The sequence below is a fragment of the Dipodomys merriami genome, unplaced genomic scaffold, assembly GCF_024711535.1.
Source record: "Dipodomys merriami isolate MVZ:Mamm:240054 unplaced genomic scaffold, mDipMer1.0.p SCAF_12, whole genome shotgun sequence".
Lineage (NCBI taxonomy): Eukaryota > Metazoa > Chordata > Mammalia > Rodentia > Heteromyidae > Dipodomys > Dipodomys merriami.
The window spans coordinates 39,016,558-39,041,213 of NW_027202493.1; the positions used below are offsets into that span (position 1 = coordinate 39,016,558).

Sequence of the window (24,656 nt, forward strand, 5' to 3'; positions counted from 1 at the left end):
GGCGGAGGCCAGAGTGTGAGCGCTTCCCACGGAGGTGGGGAGAAGGTGTAGTGGAATGGGAGGTTTCCAGAGGAAGGAGGAGCCCGTGGGCCTCGGTGAATCAGGGATGGAATTCGAGGGAAGGCTGGAGAGAGCCGAACCAGCCGAGTCCGGGCTGCCCGGCGCCGGAAGCCCGGAGCTGGCTGGCTCCCTGGCGGCGGCACGCCGGTCGCCCCACGTGGCAGGCCCAGGGGAGCCCGGCGGGGCGGGGCCTGCCACGTGGGGGCGGGGCCCTGGTAGGCGGGGCCTGTCGCTGACGCGCGGGGTATATAGCCGGGCATGCGCATCTCGACGGAGCCCGGACGCAGGGAGGGGGGCTCCTAGCTGTCTCTGCGGACACTCGGGCTGAGCCGCTCTCTCATTGCCGGTCACCCCCGGGCCTGGCGTGAGAGGCTGCGCGGGCCCTGCTGCCGGCCGCCGGGCATCAGGTGAGAGCGGAGAGCGGGCGCTCAGGATGGGCACTGACGTGCAGGGGCGGCGCGCGCCGGGGTGGGGGCAGGGGGTGCCGGCGCACACAGGACCCGGAGCCGCTCCGGGGAGCGCGCGCGCCCGGATGCGGCCGGCACCTGGCCGCGGTGCCACGGTGGCGAGGGGGAAGGAAGGAGGTCACAGCGACTGTCCCTTGTGCAGGAGGGCGCGGGATGGGGCCGAGAAGGGCGCCCAGGACGCCGGTAGCTGCGCAGACAGCGGCGGTGGGCTTCCAGGGACCTGGGGACCCTGAGCGCAGGAGCGTGGCGACAGCCCGGCGCACGGGCAAATCTGATGCGCGGACCCTGGGTCCGCTTCGAGGGGACACTGGGTCTGCGCTGCGCCTTCTGGGGATTGTGGGTCCCCATCACCTCGAAGCTCAAAATCGATGCCCCGAATTTTCCTGCGGGGCGGTAGCGGGACCCGGTAACTCCTGGGAGGCGCTGACCCCCCTCTCCCCCCCCCCCAACCTGGCTTACCGCGAGGATGGCTCTTGGGTTATTTTTGTTCCGACTGACCAAGTTAGGTGGTCTGGGTTCAGGCTGCCCTCTTTTGGCGTTTTAGGGCTACGGGACCAAAAAAAAAAAAAAAATCCAGGCAGTTTCATCTTGGGATCCTGAGGTCCAATCAAAACGTAGAAATTTGCCCTTTCTCTAGGTTGAGGGTCCAGTTTAAAGGATCTAGTGCTAGCCTGGGCCTAGGTCCCAAAAAAACTGCTCTTTCCAAATAGTTGCATGGTTCCACCTGTCCAAAAGGACTCTTGAGTATGATTTGGTCAGGGGCGGAGTGCCGGATTCTTCCTCTCTGAGCAATCCAGATTTGAATTTCTGACTTCTTTCCTGGTAGCCTCCAGCCATGGAGATCAGCACTTGCCTGCTGGGGGTGGTGATGGTAGGAGCTGGCCTGAGGGTGGTCACTCTGGCTTCTGCTCCTGTTGAGGCTCAGCTTCTAGCTTTAGGATGACTAAGGTCCGACTGGATGGCTTATCTACAGTATGTACATTTCTATAATCATTACCTCTTAAAATGTAGGCCCTCACCTAAACACGGAAAGGAACTCTCTTTGAGGAAGCACCTGAAGGATTGTCCAGAATCAAACTTTCAGAGGCTGGGGTTATAAACCACGTATTCCCGTTTTATTGGCACCTCAGGTGAGTTTTGTTTTGTTTTGTTTCAGTTGTGTAATGGTCAGGAGATGGACTAGTAGACTAATATACTTTCTAGATATGATGAGGAGTATTGAACAGTGGAGAGGGAAAACTCTGGGTCTTTTCTTCTGGAAGGAACACACATTCCTACCTACTCTGGCTTTTGTTACTCACCTAGCCTCTGGGATTATGGAAGAGGACAAGCTGAGGACCACTATTGGCTGAGACGCCTACTGACAAAGGGTGGGGGGGGGTGACTGTGTTTTTGTCCTTGTCACTTAGGCAAGAAGAGGAATCAGAATTATGGGCTCCTTGAGGTACAGAACCCCATGATTCCCAGAATACAGATCCAAAGCCAGAGCTGCTGAGAAGAGCAGGTCTGATGCACATGGCTGTGCTCTGAGTGGGCCACTTTGATGGGCACCATAGATGAACAGTGAGGTGGTTACCTGAGATTCTTGCTGCTAGGGGCAGTGAAGTTCAGGTAGTGCATGGTGACAGGAAGGAGAGTTTAGGACTTCCAAGTCAGATGTCTACGTGTCCAAATCCTGGCCTCCTTACTCTAGTGAGAAATTTGATAACCCCTTGGGTCTGTTTTAACTGTCTCATGGGCTGTTGTGATTGTGCCTAGAACTTGTCATCCTTGTGGGTGGAATGGGTGCTTTACCATTGTATTTAATTCTGGAAATAGTTCTTCAAAGAAGAGATACTCCTCCTCTAAGCTAGTGTGTGTGTGTGTGTGTGTGTCTGGAAATAGTTCTTCAAAGAAGAGATACTCCTCCTCTAAGCTAGTGTGTGTGTGTGTGTGTGTGTGTGTGTGTGTGTGTGTGTGTGTGTGTGTGTGTGTGTGTGTGTGTGTGTGTGTGTGTGTGTGTGTGTGTGTGTGTGTGTGTGTGTGCTGCCTGTGTATCCATCACAGGACTATAGTCCTGTTTTCAAAGGCTTCCTATCTTCCCCTTTCCTTACCTGGTCATATCCAGATGAACCTCAACCCACATCCAATATCCATACAGTCTTGGGATCTCCTTAGTGCCATCTGGCATCAGGAACTCCTCTCCTCACTGTGCCAGAGCACTTACACCTGGTCACATTTGATGCCGGAAGAAAGGAATGCCCAGCCCTTTGCAAACCACAGACCTGGTAGCATGTTATCTGGATGGAGTTTATTTGAAAAACTGAAAGATACTGGATCCAGAGAGGTTAATTGGTGTCCCCACGTAACATTGCTCCCTAGTGGCCAATTGGTAGGTGAATACCAAAGAAGTGTTTATTTTGATTCCTAAGTATGGAAAAGTTGCTGATCGTACTTGTCTTTTTCTTGATATCTTGAAGAGCAGGTGATAATTGTCTCTGTGTATTGAGGGAAAGGGAGGTGGATTTTGCTTTTGTCACAGGAGTTTCTTCGGGAGCATCTCCTACTTCCTCTTTCAGACTCCAGAGATGGGAGGATGAGAAGTGATCACAGAACGGTCATGTTATGTCTGTCAACCTCCCTTCCACCCTCTGTCCCAACAACACACACTAGATTCTATAGAGGGCCCTCTCTGACCTCCAGGTTGGCGGCTGTCGGAATGCCAAGAGATAAAGAGTCCAGAGTCTGCTCAGTTGGGACTGCTGCCAGCCCAGGGCCTCTTGCCTGCAAAGGGCAGTGGCACCACAATGGCTCCAAGCCCCAACAGCCATCTCACCTTCCAGATGTGCCTCTCGTTGGGCCCAGATGAGATGGGGAGGCAGAGCCCCCTACCCCCTGGTCCAGATTTCTGGACCAGGCCAGGAACCTGCAATGTAAGATGAGACAGTCACAGAATCTATCTGTCAAGAGAACATGCTCAGTCTTGGGATACCAAATTCCCTATCTTGGCAACCAGAGACCTGACTGTTGTACAGCCTCCTGACCTGCAGCAGCAGGCCCTGGAGAGTTCTGGGGTTTGTGTGACAGTCCTAAGCTTATTACCAGAGTCCCTAGTGGCTCTCAGAGCACTCAGTATTCATACTTAATAAAATATCCATTAAAAGTTGGGAATTAGCTGGGTGCTGGTGGCTCACACCTGTAATCCTAGCTACTCAGGAGGCTGAAATCTGAGGATTGTGGGCAGCCTGGGCAGGAAAGTCCATGAGACTCTTATCTCTAATAAACCACCAGAAAATTGAAAATTGCGCTGTGGCTCAAGTGGTAGAGCACTAGCCTTAACCTGAAGAGCTTAGGGACAGTGCACTTTCCAGAGTTCAAACCCCACAACCAAAAAAAAAAAAAAAAAGTTGGGAATTAAAGGGATGGAGATGTAGCTCAACAAGGTAGCTCTTGCCTGGCATGCACAGGGCCCTGAGTTTCATCTGTAGTACCAAAAAAAACAAAAAAACAAAAAAAAACCATGCTTTAAGTAATCTGTTTTCTCTTAAAATTATATCTTTGTTTTATTAACGGAGACTTTTTTTAAGGTGGTATTGGGGATCAAACTCAGAGCCTAGAGCATGCTGGGTAATCAAGGACTGTGCCACCAAGCTACATCCTGGTCCCTTCTCTGAGATTTGTGGTTTAGGGTCAAGGCCTTTTCTTTGTAGCTTCCGATAAGTAGACTTGAGATTGTACCAAAAAATCATGCTTAGGAATAGCCCCTGTAATTCTATTACTTCCCTTCTTCCTCCTTCCCTTCGTTTAGTCTGGATCTGCCGATCTTTCCATATGGATTCGTGGAATGTTTTTGCTGTTCTCTGTTATGGCTGCTTAGTGTTCCATACCATGGAGTACTCTGTTTCTTAAAATGTATTTTCCTCAAGTTAGGTTTTTCCATTATGTACCAGATTTCAATGAATAACATTGTGCAAGTGGTGTTTCCTATGTGTATGAGTCTGGAATTCTATGAAATGGGATTGCTGGGTAAAAGTTTAGCTGTATCTGTTTAACTAGTTTTTCTTTTTTTTGTTTTTTGTACCAGTCCTGGGCCTTGAACTCAGGGCCTGGACTCTGTCCCTGGGCTCTTTTTGCTTAAAACTAATGTTTTACCACTTGAAACACAGTTCTACTTGAGATTAGTAGTTTATTGGAGATAAGAGTCTCATAGACTTTCCTTCCCAGACTGGCTTTGAACTGCAATCCTCAAATCTTAGCTTCCAGAATAGCTAGGATTACACTGGTGCCTTTTAGCTTTTTATTTTTAAAAAAATATTAGAGCTTAAAACAGTTGAACCATATTTACAATCCCACTTTTATGCACACACCTTATTTAATTGCTGCCCCCTTTCTTTGAGACAGGATCTCTTGCTGTGCTGGATTCCTGTGGCTCACGCCTGTAATCCTAGCTACTCAGGATGCTAAGATCTGAGAATCATGGTTTGAAGCCAGCCGGAGCAGGAAAATCTGTGAGACTTTTATCTCCAATTAACCCCCAGAAAACCAGAAGTGGTGCTGTGGCTCAAAATGGTAGGGTGCTAGCTTTGAGCGATAAAGCTCAGAGACAATGCTGTCATGCCCCACAACCAACCAAACACACACACACACACACACACACACACACACACACACACACACAAAAGAAAAAAAGATCTCTTGCTATATATAGCCTTCTATTCAAGATTCTCCTGCTTCTGTCTCCTGAATGCAGGGATTTCAGGCAATGGCTACCACACTATGTTCTAGTTGTAGTTAATTTTTTTGTTCTGATACTGGGGCTTGAACTCAGGTTGTTGATGCTCTTCTTTCTTCAAGTGTTCTACTACTTGAGCCACATCTCAATTCTGGCATTTTGTTGGTTAATTGGAGGCTCACAGACATTTCTGCTTGGGCTGGTTTCAAATCTTGATCCTTAGACCTTAACCTCTATTAAATAACTAGGAATGGGCTGGGAATGTGGCTTAGTAATAGAGTGCTTAGTAGTAGAGTAGTAGTAGAATGCATGAAGCCCTGGTTCGATTCCTCAGTACCACATACACAGAAATAGCCGGAAGTGGCACAGTACCTCAAATGGTAGAGTGCTAGCCTTGAGCAAAAGAAGCTCAGAGGCAGTGCTCAGGCCCTGAGTTCAAGCCCCAGAACTGGCAAAAATAAATAAATAAATAGCTAGGATTACTGTACAGGTGTGACCCACTGGCACCCAGCCTTTTATTTTAAATTGAGGTGTTCTAAAGAGTTGCAAGAGTAGATTCTTTATGCTGTAGTACAGTTATCAAGAGCAGGAAATCAACGTTGGCATGGTGTATTATAAGTTGTAGACCTTAAAAAAAAATGTAACAAATATCATTCCTGATGTTGTTTTTCTGGTCTAGGATCTGACCTGCCACCCTTTAATTCATTTAGTTGAGATTTTTTTTTTTTGGGTCCGGTCGTGGGCCTGAACTCTGGGCCTGGGCGCTGTCCCTCAGCTCTTCAGCTCAAGGCTAGTGCTCTTCCACTTGAGCCAAAGCGCCACTTCCGGCTTTTTTTCTTTTTGCTTATGTGGTGCTGAGGAATCGAACCCAGGGCCTCGGCATGCATCCAAGGCAAGCGCTCTACCACTGAGCCACCTTCCCAGCCCCATTAGTTGAGATTTTTTTCTTCATATCTCCTCTACTCTGTAGCACACAGGTCTTTGCTCTTATTAGAATGTGGTCATGGATTCCAAGCAAAAACATAAGCATAATGTTACATCCTTTTCAGAGGATCATAAAGAGGTAGTCATGTCCGGGATTTAGGTGAGCATGTCTTCTGAGGGCTAAACCAGGTCCTTGTGCTGAGCTACACTCTCAACCATTTCCGTCTTTCTGCTGCTGATGTTTACCTGACCACTTGGTGTCTACTGCATCTTCTCACTGGAAAAGTTATTATCTTCCTCCCTCTGTAGATTGCAATCCTATTTCTCCTTGTACTTTCCCCCTCTAATTTTAGCATCCATCTGTGGATCTTAGTTGCAACAACAATTTCTGAGTTGTTTGCCTAATGAGTCTCAATTTCCCTCTTTCCTCTTAGGTTTATTATTTCTGTTGTCAGGAAGAGCTGGCCTTTCTTTCTCATTTATATCAGGTTTTGTTCTGTGGAATACAACTCTATGATCATTATTTATCACTCAAATTGTTCCAGCTGTAACCTTCTTTGGGGTACCTGGAATGGAACCCAGGGCTTCACATATACTGAACCCAGCTTCGGCCATTTTAAGATTTCCTTAGTTCTGGCCTGTGTTCTTTGACAAGCACTATGTTCTCGTTATTTTATTTTAATTTTTTTGTGTTATAGTACATTAAGATATTCCTGTGAGCTTTTCTTGTCATTTCTCTGCTCTGACTCTAGAATCAACCACTTCCCAGGGAGCCAGATGGTATAGAGAAACAAAACTTATTGCTGCTAAAGTGCTGTTCACTACTGGGGTTATCTTCGCTGCTGGACCTCTTAGCATATGGAGGCTGTGAAATATGGACATTAACCTATGCATAAATACATCTACATATCACGATTTCTGTATTTGTATTTGAAAACATAAGTTTGTGCTGATACCACTTACTCCAATCTAATACCAAGGTTTTATTCCTTTCCAACAGAGAAAAACCCCTCTCAATGATCAACCATCTTCTCCTTCCCTCCCTCCCTCTGCTTCTCTTCCTCCTCCTTTTTCTCCCTCTCTCCTCCCAGGGCCTAAATTCTAGGCCTTTGCTTAGCTAGCACTCTACTACTTGAGTCTTTATAGTCCTTTTGCTTTAGTCTGTTTCTTCAGATAGTAGACCTGTGTTTCTGCCTGGGGCTGTCTATGGACCACAGTCTTCTACTCAGTATCTCACATAGATGTAATTCCAGGCATGCGTCACCATACCTGGTCCATTGAATCATTGTCTTAATGTTGGGTTGTAGTTCATTTTCTAATTGTGTTATCTGATGTTACCATGACACCAATCTACAGTGTGGATTTATTTGACTCCTCAGCTATGGGATGACAGAATCCAGAGTGGAGGTGAGCATCCCTCACAAATATGGGATTCTGCATGTAGAGCTACACCAGGATGGACTGAACACTCCATCTGTCTATTTTATATGTCCCTCAAGTCTGCCCCTCAGTATACATGCTTGTTCTCTCTTCATTGTTTTACTTTCCTCATCTGTCCTAGGCAATCTTCCTATGCATTTCCTAGTTTTAGAGCTCTTTGACCCATTGAACATACTGTACTGTGATGTTAGAAGTCAAAGTCTGCCTGGCCCAACACCTAGTCAGAAACACCTATTATGCATTTCTACAATACCATCTGCTGTTGCTGGGCTTGCACTTAACATTATGGGTAGGATGGGTCAATGAGAAGGCAACTAGAATGGGAAGACATGCAGATTTAGCCTCTTTGTGGTACCAGGATGGAGCCCCAAGGCCTGATGTGTTCTAGGTAAGCACTTTACTTCCAAGTGTTACGTCTCCAACCCTGTGCCCAGGCAGGCTCTGCCACCTGTGACCAGAACTGCTGCAGCAAGTAAAAGTCTCTATCAGAGCAGGCAAGCAGATTAGTACAATGCCTGCAAAGTGTTAGCTGGCATTCTCACCTGGAAGAGTGGTACCACCAAGCTTACCTGGCTGAAGGACTGAGGTTCCTTCCCCACCCCCACACTGTTCCCCTGTTGGGTGACAATCTGGAGCCTCTCTCAGTTTCTCTAGGTCCCTAGTGGTTCCTTTGCTATTTTAATGTCAACAGAGAACTGCAGAATCCCTTTTGTGTAACAAAATCCCAGGCTTGGAGTCTCTTGTTTACAGTTCCTGCCCACACACAATGACAGGGTTATTGGTGATCATCTTAGAGTTCTAACCATAGATCAAATGATCAAGCTTGACTTTGGGCACCAGAGGTGTTTGCCTAGGATGTTCCCTAACAGGCCACAGGAAGGCTCTTTCACAGTGCTAGAGACCAGAAGTGTGAAACCCTGGTGTGGGTAGGACTCTGTTCCAATAGGCCACAGGGGAAATCCTTCCTTGTCCTTTCCAGCTTCCAGTGGCTCTTGGCATTTCTTGTGACAACATCACAATGCCTGCTTCTGTCTTCACGTGGCCTTCCCTTCTGTGTGTCTGTGTCCACATCCTCCTAACCTCCGTGGGGCAGGGACTCAGAGCATTGCTCAAGTTGTTAGTAGAAGTCTTCCTAGCACGTACAAGGTCCTGGATTCAATTCCCAGTACTGGGGAGCAGGGAAGTAAAAAAGAAAAAAAGACATGAGTCATTGGATTTAGAGCACATCCAATGACTTCTTGAAATTTTACATAATTTCATCATCAAATTCTTGAAACTTAACAAAATTTCTTCATCAAATTCCTCTTTCCCAATCAGCTCACATCCTGAGATTTTGGATAGGTGAATTGGAGAGTCTTATTGAAACTCCTAGACTCAGAATAGTGGAAAGATGGAGCTACAAAACAAAAACAAGATTAAATTATTTTTCTTTTTTGAGATATGTTTTTGCTACTATAGCCCAGGCTGACTTGGAAGTCGGTGATTCAGTGAGCCTCTCAAGTTCAGGGATTACAGACATGCACCACCACACCCAGCAAAAAAGGGAAATTCCCTCCAGACCTAAGACAGAAATCAGGGCTAGCTGTTATAGGGGTTAGGGCCCCAGGCTCTCTGTGTCCACAGTGTTGGCTCAGATCTGAAAACTCGGGGGGGGGGGGTCCTCCCCATTCTGGATCTAGTTGCTTTGTAGTACAGCCTGTACTGAGAGGTCCTGTTGAGCGTGACAGTGGCCCGTAACATATGCACTGCTGAGAATGTGAGCGGGTATCCCACAGGACTTCTCTAACAGAGGAAAAACGGAGTTCAAAGAGTTCAAGTCAGCCTCTGTAGCTAGCTAGAGGGTATGCCAGCATCTAGCCCATGTGAAAAGTCAGGCTAGCACAAGGTTGATGAATCAGAAGTAGATAGAGAGACACTGGGCCTCACACAGGAAGCCCTGGTCCAGGACTGAGGTAACCCCCACTCCCATGCTGCTAGGTGAGAGAACCCTACCGACCTGTCACAAACTTCTTCCCACGTCACTCTTCTTGCACAAAACAAGTTCTGTATGTCACATACTTTTTTTTTTTTTTTTTTTGTCTGTCGTGGAGCTTGAACTCTGGGCTTGGGTGCTGTCCCTCAGCTCTTCAGCTCAAGGCGAGCACTCTACCGCTTGAACCACAGCACCACTTCCTGTTTTCTGGTGGTTTATTAGAGATAAGAGTCTCATGAACTGTCCTGCACGGGCTGGCTTTGAACCGAGATCCTCTGATCTCAGCTTCCTGAGTAGCTAGATTACAGGCGTGAGACCCCTGGTGCCCAGCCAGATACTTTTTATTTATTAGTTTTCTTAGCTACTCTAAGGAAGATGTGGCTCACTTCTGTAATCTTAGCTACTCAGGAGGCTGAGATCTGAGATCTGAGGATAGCATTTCAAAGCCAGCCTGGGCAGGGAAGTCTGTGAGACTCTTATCTCCAGTTAACCATCAAATAGCCTGATGTATAGCTGTGTAGTGGTAGAGTCCTAGCCTTGAGCACAAAACTTAGGACAGTAGCCAGGCTCTGCTTTCAAGTCCTAACACTGGTACCACTCCCCACCCCCTCCAAAAAAAAAAAAAAAAGGAAGGTACATTACATTGAGTTTTGAGTTGATCCAAATCTTTGAAGTTGGTGAATTCAGGTTCTAGGTTTAAACTGAAGTCTGACTGACTTAGAATCCCCTTTTGATCTCTGTATATTTTGTTATATGGATTGCCTTTATTTTAACAATTCCCCTCTATGGTATAATTATATTGCTTTCTTTTGCAATATCGCCCAGCCTGGCCTAGAATTCATGATTCTCCTGTCTCTGTTTTCTAAGTGCTGATAGTACAGGTAGGAGCCACCATGCCCAGTTTGTTTTTCACTACTGAAGCTAGTGCAAAAATGTCGGGTCTATGAGAGTGGGAGGTTTTAACTGTTTGTTCATCGTTATGTTACCCATGCCCAAGAGTATTGGTACTCTTTGAATGTTAGTTGTTGAGGCTGGGTGTGATGGTACATAACTATAATGACAACTATTTAGGAGGCTGAGATCCAGAGCATTGGAGGTTGAGACTCAAACAAAAAAGTTTCTTGAGCCTCCACCTTCGAAATAACCAGCAAAAAAGCAGAACTTGGAGGCATGGCTCAAGTGCTGAGCAAGCAAGCAGAGCAATCACCAAGCTCTGAGTTCAAACACTAGTACTGCATCCTCCCCGCAAAAGATAATTTTCATGGGCTGGGAAGGTGGCTCAGTGGTAGAGCGCTTGCCTTGCATGCCTGAGGCCCTGGGTTCAATTCCTCAGCACCACATAAGCAAAGAGAAAAAAAGCCGGAAGTGGCGCTATGACTCAGGTGGTAGAGCACTAGCCTTGAGCTGAAGAGCTGAGGGATAGTGCCCAGGCCCAGAGTTCAGGCCCCACGACTGGACCCAAAAAAAAAAAAGAAAAAAAAAAAAAGATAATTTTCATCCAGTGAATTTCTGAAATGGTTTGAGGACTTGACCAAGTGATTTGAAATGTGTTTCTGAAAGAATATATGTAGAAAAATAGCCATGAACAACTTTAAAAAGAAGCTTGTGACCTACTTCACTAAAGGAAGAAAAATGTGTCATTGGCCTAAGATGGATAAATGGAACAATCAGGACTACAAAGTCCGGCTGGGCACCAGTAGCTCACACCTGTAATCTTAGCTTCGCCAGAGACTAAGATCTGAGGATCTCAGTTCAAAGCCAGTCTGGGCAGGAAAGTCCTTCAGACTCTTATTTCTAATTAACCACCAGAAACTGGAAGTAGTGTTGTGGCTCAAAGTGGTGGAGCACTAGTCTTGAGCAGAAAAGCTCAGGGAAAGCGCCAAGGTCTTGAGTTCAAGCCCTATGTCAAAAAAAAAAAAGTACAAAGCCCCAAAACAGACCTCAGTATGCGCTATAGTAATTAGCAAATAGTATTATTTCTGAATTGTTATTGTATATCTTTGGGTTTTTTGTTGTGTTGTTGTTGTTGTTTTTGGGTCCGGTTGTGGGGCCTGAACTCTGGGCCTGGGCACTGTCCCTCAGCTCTTACCACTTGAGCCACAGCGCCACTTCCAGCTTTTTTCTTTTTGCTTATGTGGTGCTGAGGAATCGAACCCAGGGCTTCATGCATGCAAGGCAAGCACTCTACCATTGAGCCACCTTCCCAGCCCCTATCTTTGTTTTTGAAATGAAGTCTTACTAGGTAGCCCAAACTGGCCTTGAATTTGTGATCTTTCTGCCTCAGCTTCCTAAGTAGCTGGGATTATAGGTGTGTACTACCAGGCTCTACTTTGTAGTATATCTTTGAATCAGTTCTTTCATTCTTCATGTGTGAATTTTCTTTTTTCTTTTTTGGGTGACAAGGTCTATTGTATGTATAGGTCAGGCTGGCCTTGAATTCACTCTGTTTCTCATTATGGCCATGAACTTAACAGTCCTCCTGCTTTCTCTTCCCATGTTCTAGGAATATAGGCACACACTATCATGCCAGCTTCTTCCCTTCTTAGTCTCAGTATCTTCATCTGTAAAGTGGGGTGATACCACATTTTCTTGATTTTTTTTTTTTTTTTTTTTTTTTAGTTACGTTTTGCTGATACCTGGGCTTGAACTCAGGGCTCTCTCTTGGCTTTTTCTGCTAAATGTTGGCATTCTATCACTTGAGTCATGCTTCCATTTCTGGCTTTTTGTTTGCTAATTGGAGATAAGAGTCATATTTGTCTGCCTTGGTTGGTTCAGAACATCAATCCTCAAATGTCAGCCTCCTGAGTAGCTAGAATTATATATGTGTCATGAGCATCCCGCTGGTTGTTTGTAAATTATTATTTTTTTAAAAGTCACCTGACAAAATTTAGCTTAAAAAAGGAAAAAACCACCAAAATGGGCCTGGCACCAGTAGTTCATACCTATAATCTCAGCTACTTGCAAGGCAGGAATCTGCAAGATTCTGGTACTTGAGCAGAAAAGTCCTGAGTTCAGGGCTGGGAAGGTGATTTAGTGGTAGAGTGCTTGCCTAGCATACATGAAGCCCTGGCTTTGATTTCTCAGTACCACAGAAAAAGCCAGAAGTGGCACTGTGGCTCATGGTAGAGTGCTAGCCTTGAGCACAAAGAGGCTCAGGGACAGTGCCTTGGCCCTGAGCTCAAGCCCCAGGACTGGCACACACACATACAAAAGTCCTGAGTTCAAACACTAGTACTGCAAGATAAATAATAAAACTGACACGCGATAACATACTTAGGGGGGCCGTATAAGGTATAATATGACAATACATATAAACAAAATCTATTAACCAGGCCAGGGAAATTGGCATATTGATCACCTCAAACTGTTACTGTTGTATTTTTCAAAATAGGGAAGTGTGTTGTTGATGGGTATACTTAATACAATCTTTTTTTCCCCCTATTTTGAAAATCTGTCACCAATACATCTTGTACTTAGGGACATGCTGTAAAATGCTGGAAGATTAAATGAAATAATGCAAACTGCTTAGCATGGTACATACCTGGCAACAGCAATAAATCCTAGCAGTTCTTGTTGCCATTACTATAAAACTAAAGAGGAAGGAGTGGTGTGCATACAAGTGTGTGGTATAATTGGGAATGACTGTCTAAACAGTGCTGGTGTTTTAAGTCTCCGGAGATGAGCAGTCTGGAGGCCAATATGCCCGAGCATTGGTGCCTGAAGAGACCCAGGCTCTTCTCACTTGTCTTTCTGCTCTGCCATCTTCCATATATGTCCTTGGTGCTTGTCACCCTCTAGCTTATACTTGTAGTCAGGAAGGAGAAGGGGAAAATGCACGTGGAGCAGCACTATGTGGGCTCCAGTACACAGGACGTGACTGGCTTTACTTCTAGTTTTTACCGCTCAGAAATGGCTTCTAGGTTTTCAAAAGAGGTCAATTACTCACTAAACAATACTAGGATAACTGGCTGACCAGAAAAAAAAGTAAAGTGAGATCCTCTTTCTAAGTTCTACATATGTGGTGGTACTGGGCCTTGAAATCAGGACCTCACATTCTTGTTTGGCTTTTTTCACTCAAGCCTGGTGTTCTACCACTTGAGCCACACCTCAAATCCAGCTTTTTGCTGGTTAATTGAAGGTAAGAGTCTCATAGAGGTTTTGCCCAGGCTGGCTTTGAACCACAATTGTCCCATATCAGCCTCTTGAGTAGCTAGGATTACAAGAGTAAGCCACTGGAGCCTGGATGAAATTTAAGTTTTTAAAGTGCAAGCAAATGCAGGCAATCTTATTTCAGGGTGACAAAGGCTTTTCCCAGCATGCTATTAGAATCAGAGCCTTAAAGGAAAATGGTGACTTTTTTCTTAAAATCTCACCTCTGTTTAAAAATAGTTACTTATACCAGTTAGTAAAAATTAAAGGCAAAACAACTAATTAAGAAGTTTTTCCAGGCACACACCTGTCATCCTAGCTACTCAGGAGGCTGAGATCTGAGGATAGTGGTTTGAAGCCAGTCTGGGCAGGAAAGTCTATGATATTCTTATCCCCAATTAACTATTTAGAAAAAAAGCTGGAAGTGGCACAGTGGCTCAAGTGGTAGAATGCTAGTCTCGAGCCAAAGAAGCCTAGGGAAAGAGCCCATGCCGAGTTTCAAGCCCAGGACCAACACACACACACACACACACACACACACACACACACACACACACACACACACACACACACACACACACACACACACACACACACACACACACACACACACACACACACACACACACACACACACACACACACACACACACACACACACCAGGACCAACACACACACACACACACTATTTAAACATACAGCAGAAGGTTAATATTTTCATTGTCCAGTAAACTCTTAAACCAGTAAAAGATGATGAATGTAACTGAGCAAACTGAGCAAGCATGAACAAAGCAGAGCCAAAGAAAATTTGTAAAACAAAAATATTAATGTTTATAAAGTTAAGAATTTGTTCAGCCAAACTGGGAGTGAAAGAAGTACAAATTACCAGAACTATAAAGTCATTTTTTTTTTAGTGTCACATTGGCAGAGTTGGAATATTCTAACTAATCCTTAGCATCGATGAGAATTCAGTAAAATAGATACTCAAAGGGAATAAGAGTATGGAATTGAGTAAATGTTCAAAATCTGAGATCTGAAATGTTCCAAAACCCAAAGCTTTTTGAATGCCAGTGTAAAACAAATGGAAGACTACACACTGAAACCTTTTCTCAAAATCCTTAAAAAAAAAAAAAAGTAGCTGGGTGCTGATGGCTCACACCTGTAATCCTAGCTACTCAGGAGGCTGAGATCTGAGGATCGAGCTTCAAAGCACCCCAGGCAAGAAAGTCCATGAGACTCTTATCTCCAATAAACCACTAGAACACTAGAAGTTGCTAGCCTTGATCTGAAGAGTTCTGGGACAGCGCCCAGACCCAGAGTTTGAACCCCAAGATCAAGCAAAAAAAAAGTTATCTACAACTGTGAGACTCTAATCTCCAAAAAGCTACCAAAACTAACTACCAAAAAGCATGTAGAGCTATGGCCTTGAGTCAAAAAGCTCAGGGACAGTGCCTGGGTCCTGAGTTCAAGCCTCAGGACCAACACACATACACACAAATCTTAAACTACCTGCAGACTATGTCTACAAGGTGTGTATGAAACAAATTTCTAAAACCCAAGAAAGTCCATGCAAAAGTTCCCAAATCTGATTTTTTTTTTTAACCTGAGCAGCTTCTGATAGCAATCATTTTGGGTAGGAGACGTTCAACCCTCAGTCAGCCCTTAAATATTGGTGAACTGCAGTCCCTGCCAATTCATTCCTGGATCTTAATTTGAGAAGATCCTCTCCGTTCTTTGGGGGCCCTTTCCTGTGCCTGTTCCAGGTGGGACACAGGCCAACAGCTTTCCTGAGTGCTCCTCTTCCTCCAGGAAGGCAGCAGCTCTTACCAGCTGGGGATCTTTTCACTTTTTTACTGCAAGTCCAAATGGGTTTGTCAGTCATGAAGGCCCTGCACTTTGTCTGTCCTTTCCTGGAAGCCAGAGGGCTCCCCTGCCAGTCCCCAGGGATGCTTGTTTTCTTAGAGCACAGAGTACAGGGCTTGGAACCAATGGCAGCATGCTGGCCTGCGGGAAGGCTGGCTCTGCTCCCAGGTGATGTGTCCTGTGCGCTGCCCTCCCCAGCCCAAGCATCATTCTCCACTTCTCATCCCCCGTCCCCTCCAGAGTCGGGTACTTCCCATGTGACAGGCTGGGCAGGTTGTCAGGATACTAGGTCCCTGGGTAGTTTCCAGGGCAGTAAGCCATGTGATTCCCATCTCCTTTCCCAGAAAGGTGCAAAAAGTACAGAGGCATCCACTCCCCCAGACCCGGGCAGCTGACCAAAGTTCCCTGTGGGACAGCCTGTCCAGCCCTGAGAACAGATATCCCGTGTTGTCCTTGCCCGTCCCTCTTTGGCTGCCCTGCTAACTGCCAGCCGACCCATGTGGCAGAGTCCTTGGCCATGGGTGGCTGTGGTGACTGGATGTGAGCTCTGGGGACCAGCGCAGCTGTGACCTTGCTTACTTTCACTCACACACCCTCTTCCTGGCAGCCACTGCCAAGCCTCCTCCCCCAGCCTCTGTGCTGTTGGCAAGTCCTGGGGGTTGTGTGCGTAATGGGAGGAAACTCAGAGTTTCCATGAGTAGCTGAGAAATTCTAGAGACAGCCAGTACTCATGGGTTTCCCTTTTTCTTCCCTTGCTGTACAGAAAGGTAAAATGTTCCTTTTTGCTGGGATTATCAGATGATTTCCATCCTGGGTACCTTTGCTGTCTACCTGGGCCTCCCTCTCTCCTCTACCTTCTTTTGGATCCTGCACCCCACCATAGGCTACCTAACTTGTCATCTGGGATCTTCAGCTCCCTGAAGTCGCCCTTCATGAGAGGGGCTTCCTCCACCCCCCACCCCCCAGGCTGATGTGGTTTATTGAATCTCAGACACCGAAGAGAAGCCCAGCTGTGTGGTGCCCATAAATGGGCAGAGGGAACCCAGTCTTGGGTGTTCACTAGAGACTGACAATGTGCCAGGCTCCAGGAATCAAATAGGAGCCCAGTTTCTGCCCTTATGGGGTTTTACTATCTATCTAGTAAGAGGAGACAGCTAATATATATCATGAGAGAGGAAGAATTTTGGAAAATGATTTGTGCTTAGAGGAAATGAAGTAGGATGCTAGAGTTCTGAACGACTAGGAGAAAGGTTTTTGTTTTTGTTTGTTTTTGTTTTGGTACAAAGTGACCTTCAACACCAGAGGAGACCTTTGAACCAAGCCTGTTACAAAGATATTGACCAGAGCCTTCTAGGCCCAGGTTACAGGAAGTGCAAAGACTCTGAGATCAGAAGAGCTTGGTGTGGGTTAAAGGGACAGAAAGAAGGCTTGGGTGCTGAACCAGTCAGAAGGGTCTACCACAGAGCTAGTTGGGTAGGCAAGGGTCTGGAATGAGAGGTTAGAGTTCCATCTACTTTAATGGAAAGTCATTGGAAGGATTAATGCAAAGAAAGAACTGTAATCCAATCCATACTTTCCTTTGTTTTGTTTAATTTGGTTGTAACTGAGCTCTGAACTCATTATCTTGTGCTTACTGAACAGGTTGTCTACTGCTTTAGCTACCTCCTGAGCCCTTTTTGCCTTAGTATTTTTCAAATAGGGTCTCATGTTTTTGACCAGGCTATCTTGACCCTGATCCTATTTATATATGCCTCTTAACTGGTGTGGATGACAGGTGCATACATATACTCTCAGGCCCAGCTCTGTTGTTTGAGATGTGTCTTGTTTCACTTTTTGCCAGGGTTAGCCTCCATCTTCCATCTTCCATCCTGCCAATCTCTGCATTCTGAGTAGTTTGACTTACAGGTTTGAGTTACCAAACCCAGCCAGATTTATATGTTAGGAGAATGAGTCATTAAGGTTGTAGCTAGAAGATTTGAGTACATGATGTGTATTTGTTGTGTGCTAGGGCAGGGATGGGGATTAATAGTAGAGGGGTAGGTGCTAACTGGAAGGCCAGTTAGGAAATTCTGTTTTAACTGATATTTCAACATTTTACCACTCAGATTTCTTGTGCTCTGTTGGTTTTAGTAGGAAAGCTAGGATGGGTTTTCCCCATCTTCAGATTGAGACAGTCCTTCCAGCTTTTGCTGGAGAAGGTCTTCAAGAAAAAAGTGTTGAAAAGGCAGTTGTTATTAAAATCTCTGAATGTGGGGCTGGGAAGGTGGCTCAGTGGTAGAGTGCTTGCCTTGTATGCATGAGGTTCTGGGTTTGATTCCTCAGCACCACATAAGCAAAAAGAAAAAAGCCGGAAGTGGTGCTGTGGCTCAAATGGTAAAGTGTTAGCCTTGAGCTGAAGAGCTGAAGGACAGCACCCAGGCCCAGAGTTCAGGCCCCACGACTGGACCCAAAAATAAAATTAAATAAATAAATAAAATGAAATCTCTGAATGTGTGCTTAATGTGTGCTTGGTTGCACACATTCAGATCCACATATTCAAGTTCCTTCCTGAGAATCACCTGCACTTTGCCCAGCCAGTATACTCTTGTTCAGGGGCTTTTGGGTTGTCTACAGGTTTTTGGTGAATAGTATATTTATAACAAAGCTTAGGTCCATCCTTTCTTCTTCCCTGGGGTTGAAAGTCATCCAAACCTGAGCTTGTCTCCAAGATACAAACCACAATCAAGAACCCTTTCTGTGTGACAATCCGATTGCCTCTTGGGGTTAGTGTTGGCTGGAAAGGGTAAGCCTTTAAGTCCTGTTAGAATGTTGATCCCTTTTTAATAGGAAAGCAGTGTAGGAGGTGGAGGAGAGGGCACATAGAAATAAGGTATAAGCAGCCATATTTATGAAGATGATACTTCTTTTGTATGATCTTTTCTGGAAGCAACCATCATAACCTGAAAAATTGAAACTTTGACCATGTGGCCCTGATCTACAGCTTTAGTGTGATAACAACTAGAAATCTGCTTGCCTTTGCCCTGGAATCTATTGGGGTTCTCAGCTGCTCCCCAGAGCTCTGGCCAGGGCAGAGATGGGCCAATCAGGAGGGAAAAGGGATAGGGACCTCCTGTTGTCGACTTTGTACCTTACCTGGGAAAGCTTTGAGAAGACACCAAGCCTGTATTTCACCCTTGACCTTGTGACCATGCATAATGCTACACAGAGTGAGGTTATGCCTTTTTAAATAAGTATTTTGGATTTGCATACCCACACAATGAGTACTTAGGAAGTTCCTGCCAATTTCATCAGACTGTTAAGCCCAAACAGTTATAAGCCTCTAAGGATGGGTGTGGTGATGCATTTTTATAATCCCAACTACTTGGGTGGCAGGTAGAGGTAGAGGTAGGAGGATCACAGTCTAAAATCAGCTCTGGTGAGAGTGAGAAACCCTATCTGAAAAATAAACTAAATCCACATGGGCTGAGGGTGAGGTTCAAGAAGCCCAGAATTTAATGCCCCTTCCATGGGGGAGGGGGAGGTAGGAACTAAAAAAAAAAAAGAAACTTAAGCCTGTTCTAAGTTTCTAAGACTGCTTGACATTGAAACCGAGGAGGATGGAGAGGCTGGTTCCAGGGAAGTCTGTCCTGGAATAGAATAGAATAGAATAGAATAGAAATTGTTGGGGGCATGGCTCAAGTCATAGAGCTGTTGGAGGACAATCAAGCTGAGCTGAGTTCAGCAAAAGGAAAGAAAGAGAAACCACTTTTCCTATCCAGCCACACCCAGGCTAGGGGAGCAGCTGGAGCAGGTGCAGCCTTCTGACACTCCCCAGTGGGGAAGTGAAGATTGGAAAATGCAGGTGTGACCGGAGAGGCGGGGCATTCTGGAGGGAGCACGGGACCCAGAACCAAGTAATGCCTGATGAGAAGGCGAGAGCACAGATGTCTGCCCAGTGCACAGCAGGCCTTTATCTGAGCAAACTGATGTGTGATAAAAGTTGGACCAGTACAGGAAAGCAAGGCCCAGGTAGCTGGAAGGAGTGGTCTCTTTCTGGGTGTGTGGTATCTTAGGGAGCCGGATGCTTTGCTCCATGACGAGCCCCACAATGTAGTGAGCAGAGGATGTGGAAGGCCTTGCCTCAGTAATTGGATGATAGCTTTCTGTGGCCTTGGTCAGAGAATGTGCTGGGAGGGAGAGGAGGGACAGACAGTGGGAGAGGACTGGAGAAATTATGATTCATGATTGTGATTATCATTTCTTCTGTTGCCACCTTTCTAAGCCACTTTAGAAATTGGCCTTTTTCTTTTTTCTTTCTCATGGGAACAGGGTTCTTATCAGTCTGTGGATAAGAATTGTGATCACTAAGAAGGTGAAAGCACAGGGTGCCAGGTCACAGGCTGGTGGACAGTATCCATGTAGGAATGTTGGTGCCGGGCCGGAAGGGAGCCTGGCATTCCTTCTTGCCCCATTTTGTTAAAGTGCAGGAAGTAGAGGGAAGGCTCTGCTCCAAGGCCTCCTCCAAGATCACCAGAGCGCTCATCTAAAAGCACATAACCGGGCCAGTTTCACACTTAGTGGGTGATGGTGCTGCCGTTGCTCCAGAGCTATTTCTCTTGAGAAATGTGCAACCTTGCTGTGCATACATGCACACACGTGTATACACACAGAGCTGGGCATTTCAGCATCTCAGCTGTGAAGACTGGCCAGGTCAGGTCATAGTCTTTGAGAAATGGGACTTGAGCAGGCCTGCAGGAGGGCCGGAGGGGCAGGATGGAGGTAGTCTTGGCAGGTGGAGCAATGCAGGCAGAGGCCTTGAGGGCAAATTTTGCCAAGTGTTGCTGCCAGAGAACTGGAGCTAACATTTTTGAGTGGTTTCTAAAGTAGGGTACTTGGGCCAACTTGTTAATAGTGCTGGGGTCAGGTAGTCTTTCTGACTCTGCTTGTATCCTCTGAGGCCTGAAGCCCTCTTGGGGAAGGGCAAGTGTGCCAGGCTAGGATTGCTGTTAAGCCTGAAAGGAAGATTTGATCTTTGGATTCAACTGGACAGCACCCAGGCCCAAAGTTCAAGCCCCACGACTGACCAAAATAAATAAATAAATAAAATAAAAATCAAGAACTGGAATGTAGCTCAGTGATGGAACACTTGCCTGGCATGCTTAAGGCTCTGCATCTCATCATCAACATCTCACCCCTCAAAACCCCACAATGAGCTTGTAAGATGCTGCCTGCCCAATACCATGAAGTTTCTTCACCTTCATGTGACCTGCAGAACAGCCCTGACTGGTTTCTTTTGGAGGTGGTAGGATTTGATCTCAGAGCCTCATGCTTAGGAGACAAGCATTATAGACTTTTTTTTTTTTTTTTTGCACAGTGCTATATCCTTTGAGTCATGCTTCCTGCCATTTTTTGCACTGGATATTTTGTAGATAGGGTCTCAATTCATAGGCACAATCTTCCTATTTTACATTTCCTCTTGTAGCTGGGATGACAGACCCATACTGCCAAGCCTAGCTATTAATTGAGAAAAGGTCTCAATCCTGGGATGGCCTTGAATTGTAACACAGCCTGTGGAAAGAGGCTGGCCCTTCTTCCTCAATGTGGACCCTGGGATATCCATTTTGTTGGAGTGGTCTCTGATAGGGGCAGCAGAATTCTAGCACAGGCAGCTTAGCTACTAATGGCTAAGGAGGCAGCATCTCCCAGGCTCTGGGTGTACTCTCTGGGTGCTTAGCCTAGAGCCTGTCTCTTAAGTACCCATCAGTCTTCAGGCCATTTAATAGCCTATGCAGAATCTCCTTCTGTTTAGCCTGCCCACCTGGACCCCGAGCTCTGCACAGCCTTGTCATTATGCTGTCAGTGATTTCTCCAATGTTTGTGTTCCTGCTGTATAAGGACAGGTACTCAGTGCTTCCTTTCCATCCCAGTGAGTAGCTTAATTCATGGTAATTATTCCTGGTAACCAAGGGAAATGAATATGTTGGATGAATGAACTCCTGGACTGAGTTCTAAGCCTGATATGTATAAAATAGCTTTTAAGTTCAATTAGTATAAGTGAACTTTAAGATAAAGGGGAACTTAGAGGAGAAGGAAGCCATCACCCTGACAGCTGACTACAGATGATCTGGGGGACACGTGGCCTGTGGGCCTGGGGGATGGGGTGCCTACGGAAGAAGTGTTGTATTCTTCTTCAGGCCGTGGGGGGGTCACACAGGTGACAAGAGGGCACAGTGTACTTCTCATCCTCTAGCAGAAATTCTCTGCTTCTGGCCCCTTTATGCCTAGCATGGTGCAAGACCCAGGAAAGGAGTTGGGGAAAATATAGGAGGTGTAATAGGTGAGACCTCTTTGATTTTTAAGGAATAAAAACTAGTTAGAGAAGCTTCCAGGGCGAGAACTTAACTCAGTTTAAAGTAGTAGGGGAGAAGTAATGGGAATTATCCATGGCTTTCTGGAAGAGGTAGTAGCTGAGATGACTTCTGAGAAAAAGCATTTGGGACAAGGTGATGGCGAGTATGTGGCACCCAGAAGATGGAACTGGGGAGGGGCTGCATGAACTAAGTGATGTACGGGTTACCTCTGCCTTCCCCCCATGAGCGCCGTCATTCCATAGCGCCACTGTGCACTGCAGACAGTATGCAAGGGGCAGCCCCCGCCTTTGGCTCTCGCTCTGACTCACCGTGGTATCTGATGATTTAGCTGCTAGAACATGCCTTTTTTCATTGACCCCGAGAAAGCCAGGGTTTGTTTTTTTTTTTTTTTTTTGCTAGTGGGTGATGTAAGTGGGGGATATGAGCACCGTATTTCCTAAGCCGCATGCTGGACCCTATGGTCTGGCAAACAGGAGTGAACTTACCAGCACAACAGGTCAGACTTTTGCAATCAAGTGTCTGGGAACTGTTGATGGGTGAATGATGAGAAGGGAGACTGAACTAGGCCAAGCATGGGTGGAAGGGCCTGTTGGGTGGGGAGTGCTGGCTAGCTCCGATGAGCCCCTTTCCTGTCCTCAGCTGCCTGATTCAGTTAGTTTTGGAAGTCCTCCTGGCTTCCTCAGGCCCCAACTCCTGGCTGGGCTGAAGTCCCAGCATGTGCTTTTCCTCCAATTCTGACTTCAGCCTTGGGCCTGTCCACCATTAAACCCACTCTGGGCTCAGCATGGAACAAAATAAACGTTCTGGGCCTATCTATGCTGGCTGTCCTGACCACTAGTCTCTGGCCTCATAGCTTCCTCCCACTGCTGCTGACACACACACACAGGGGGTTCAGTAAATATTGGTTGATGAGCAGCAGGCTGCCGGTTCTAATTTTATTTTCTGCTTCTGGGTCATCATCACTGTGGGTTTTTTGTTGTTGTTGTTGAGTGTTCTCATCCTGCCCCTCCCAGCAGTATGAATTTTCTTGGGGAGAAGAAATGGGGCACTGCCTACCACCTCCAGCACATCTATCTGTGAAAATCTCCCACTCTGGGTGGCCTTTAGTCCAGCCAAAGCCTGAGGCTTAGCAAGTGGGAGCAGAGAGCATGGCCTTTTAGGGTATGTAGGAGAGTGAGCAGTTAACTAGGTAGGAGGGTCAAAGAAGGCTGGAGAACTGGCTCATTGAGTGCTTTTGAGCCAGGCTCTGTTCAGACTGTGGTATTTGCGCTTGGGTAAAGCTTCCAGCTGGGGATAGCTCCTATGGGGTGAGAGTGGCTGCCTGTTCTTAGGGATGTTCATTTGGTGAGTGAGTGGAGGGCCATAGGCTGGATAGTTTTTCTTGAAGTACTTGCAGAGAAGACTCTAGAGAAGTGTTTGCCGCAATACTAAACTGCAAGATTGCTGGTTTTCTGGTTGAAGATACTAGAACTTACACAAGTGACTGTATTGATGTTTGTTTGACTAGAAATGTCAAGAATATTCCTAATGTCAAGAATATTTGGAGACTGCTTGGAAGTTTTTAAGATGAAAGTGACAACACATGCCTGTAACCCGAGCTACTTGGGATTGTAGGGTGGGGGGACTGAGGTTTAAGGCCAGCTCAGACAAAGTTACTGAAACCCTGTCGCAAAAAACAAAGCAGTAAACACAAAAGTGTTGGGGGCATGTAGCTAGGGAAAAAAAGCACTTGGACAGTTTTTGTAATGAGATGTATAAGTGCTGACTTCTATGAGTTCTAAATTTTGAACCATACTTAGAAAGTTTTTCTGACTTGTGATTTTATGTGCACCCATCTTAGACTACTGCACCCATATGGACTGAAGTTAAAAAGAAAGCGGGCTGGGAAGGTGGCTCAGTGGTAGAGTGCTTGCCTTGCATGCCTGAGGCCCTGGGTTCTATTCTTCAGCACCACATAAGCAAAAAGAAAAAAGCCAGAGTGGTACTGTGGCTCAGGCGGTAGAGCGCTAGCCTTGAGCTGAAGAGCTGAGGGACAGCGCCCAGGCCCAGAGTTCAGGCCCCACAACTGGACCCCCCCCAAAAAAAAACCCAACAACAACAACAAAAAGAGAAAGCAACACCAAAAACACTTTGAATATGATCATGCAGAGATATCTGTCATCAATATCAGGCTACTGGGTTATGGAGAAATAGACTTAAAATTCTTAGACTTAATAAACTTAAAATAGACTTAAAATTTCTTTGAATGTGAACAAAGAAAAAGAAATTGCAGTGAGATTAAAGTAAAACTATTAAGCTTTAAAGAAATGCATTATTTATAAAAGATAATTTAGAAAATAACTTGTGAGCCCTATCTGTACTTTGGTGTTTTCATTTCAAACAGTTTGTAATGACTGTTAGCTGTGAAATGACTGTTAGCTGTGAATTAAAATGATCATCCTGATCATTTTAATTATACTATTGAAATTTCCATTTTTATAACATTTAGATTGTATCTTGTACCCATAATATCATTATTATTGTTGTTGTTAAGTTATTATGTCCTGGGGCTTGAATGCAGGGCCTGGGCACTGTCCCTGAGCTTTTTGTGCTCAAGACTAGATAGAGTTCTACCACTTGGAGCTACAGCTCCAAGTTAGTTGAAGATAAAAGTAGTTAATTGAAGATAAAAGTCTTACAGGCTTTCTTGCCCGGGCTGGCTTCAAACTGAGATCCTCAG

The 24,656-nt window shown here is 45.8% G+C and overlaps 1 protein-coding gene across 2 annotated transcripts in view; it reads left to right on the top strand.

Annotated features, from left to right (window-relative positions):
- The first annotated feature begins 350 nt into the window (after positions 1-350).
- Positions 351-24,656, top strand: part of Slc39a14 (solute carrier family 39 member 14) — a 53,818-nt gene continuing 29,512 nt past the window's right edge. For both annotated transcript variants that reach the window (XM_070016612.1, XM_070016613.1), the window contains exons 1-2: positions 351-467; positions 1,539-1,657. The gene's annotated coding sequence lies outside the window, so the exon portion shown is untranslated. The remainder of the gene's footprint in view (positions 468-1,538; positions 1,658-24,656) is intronic.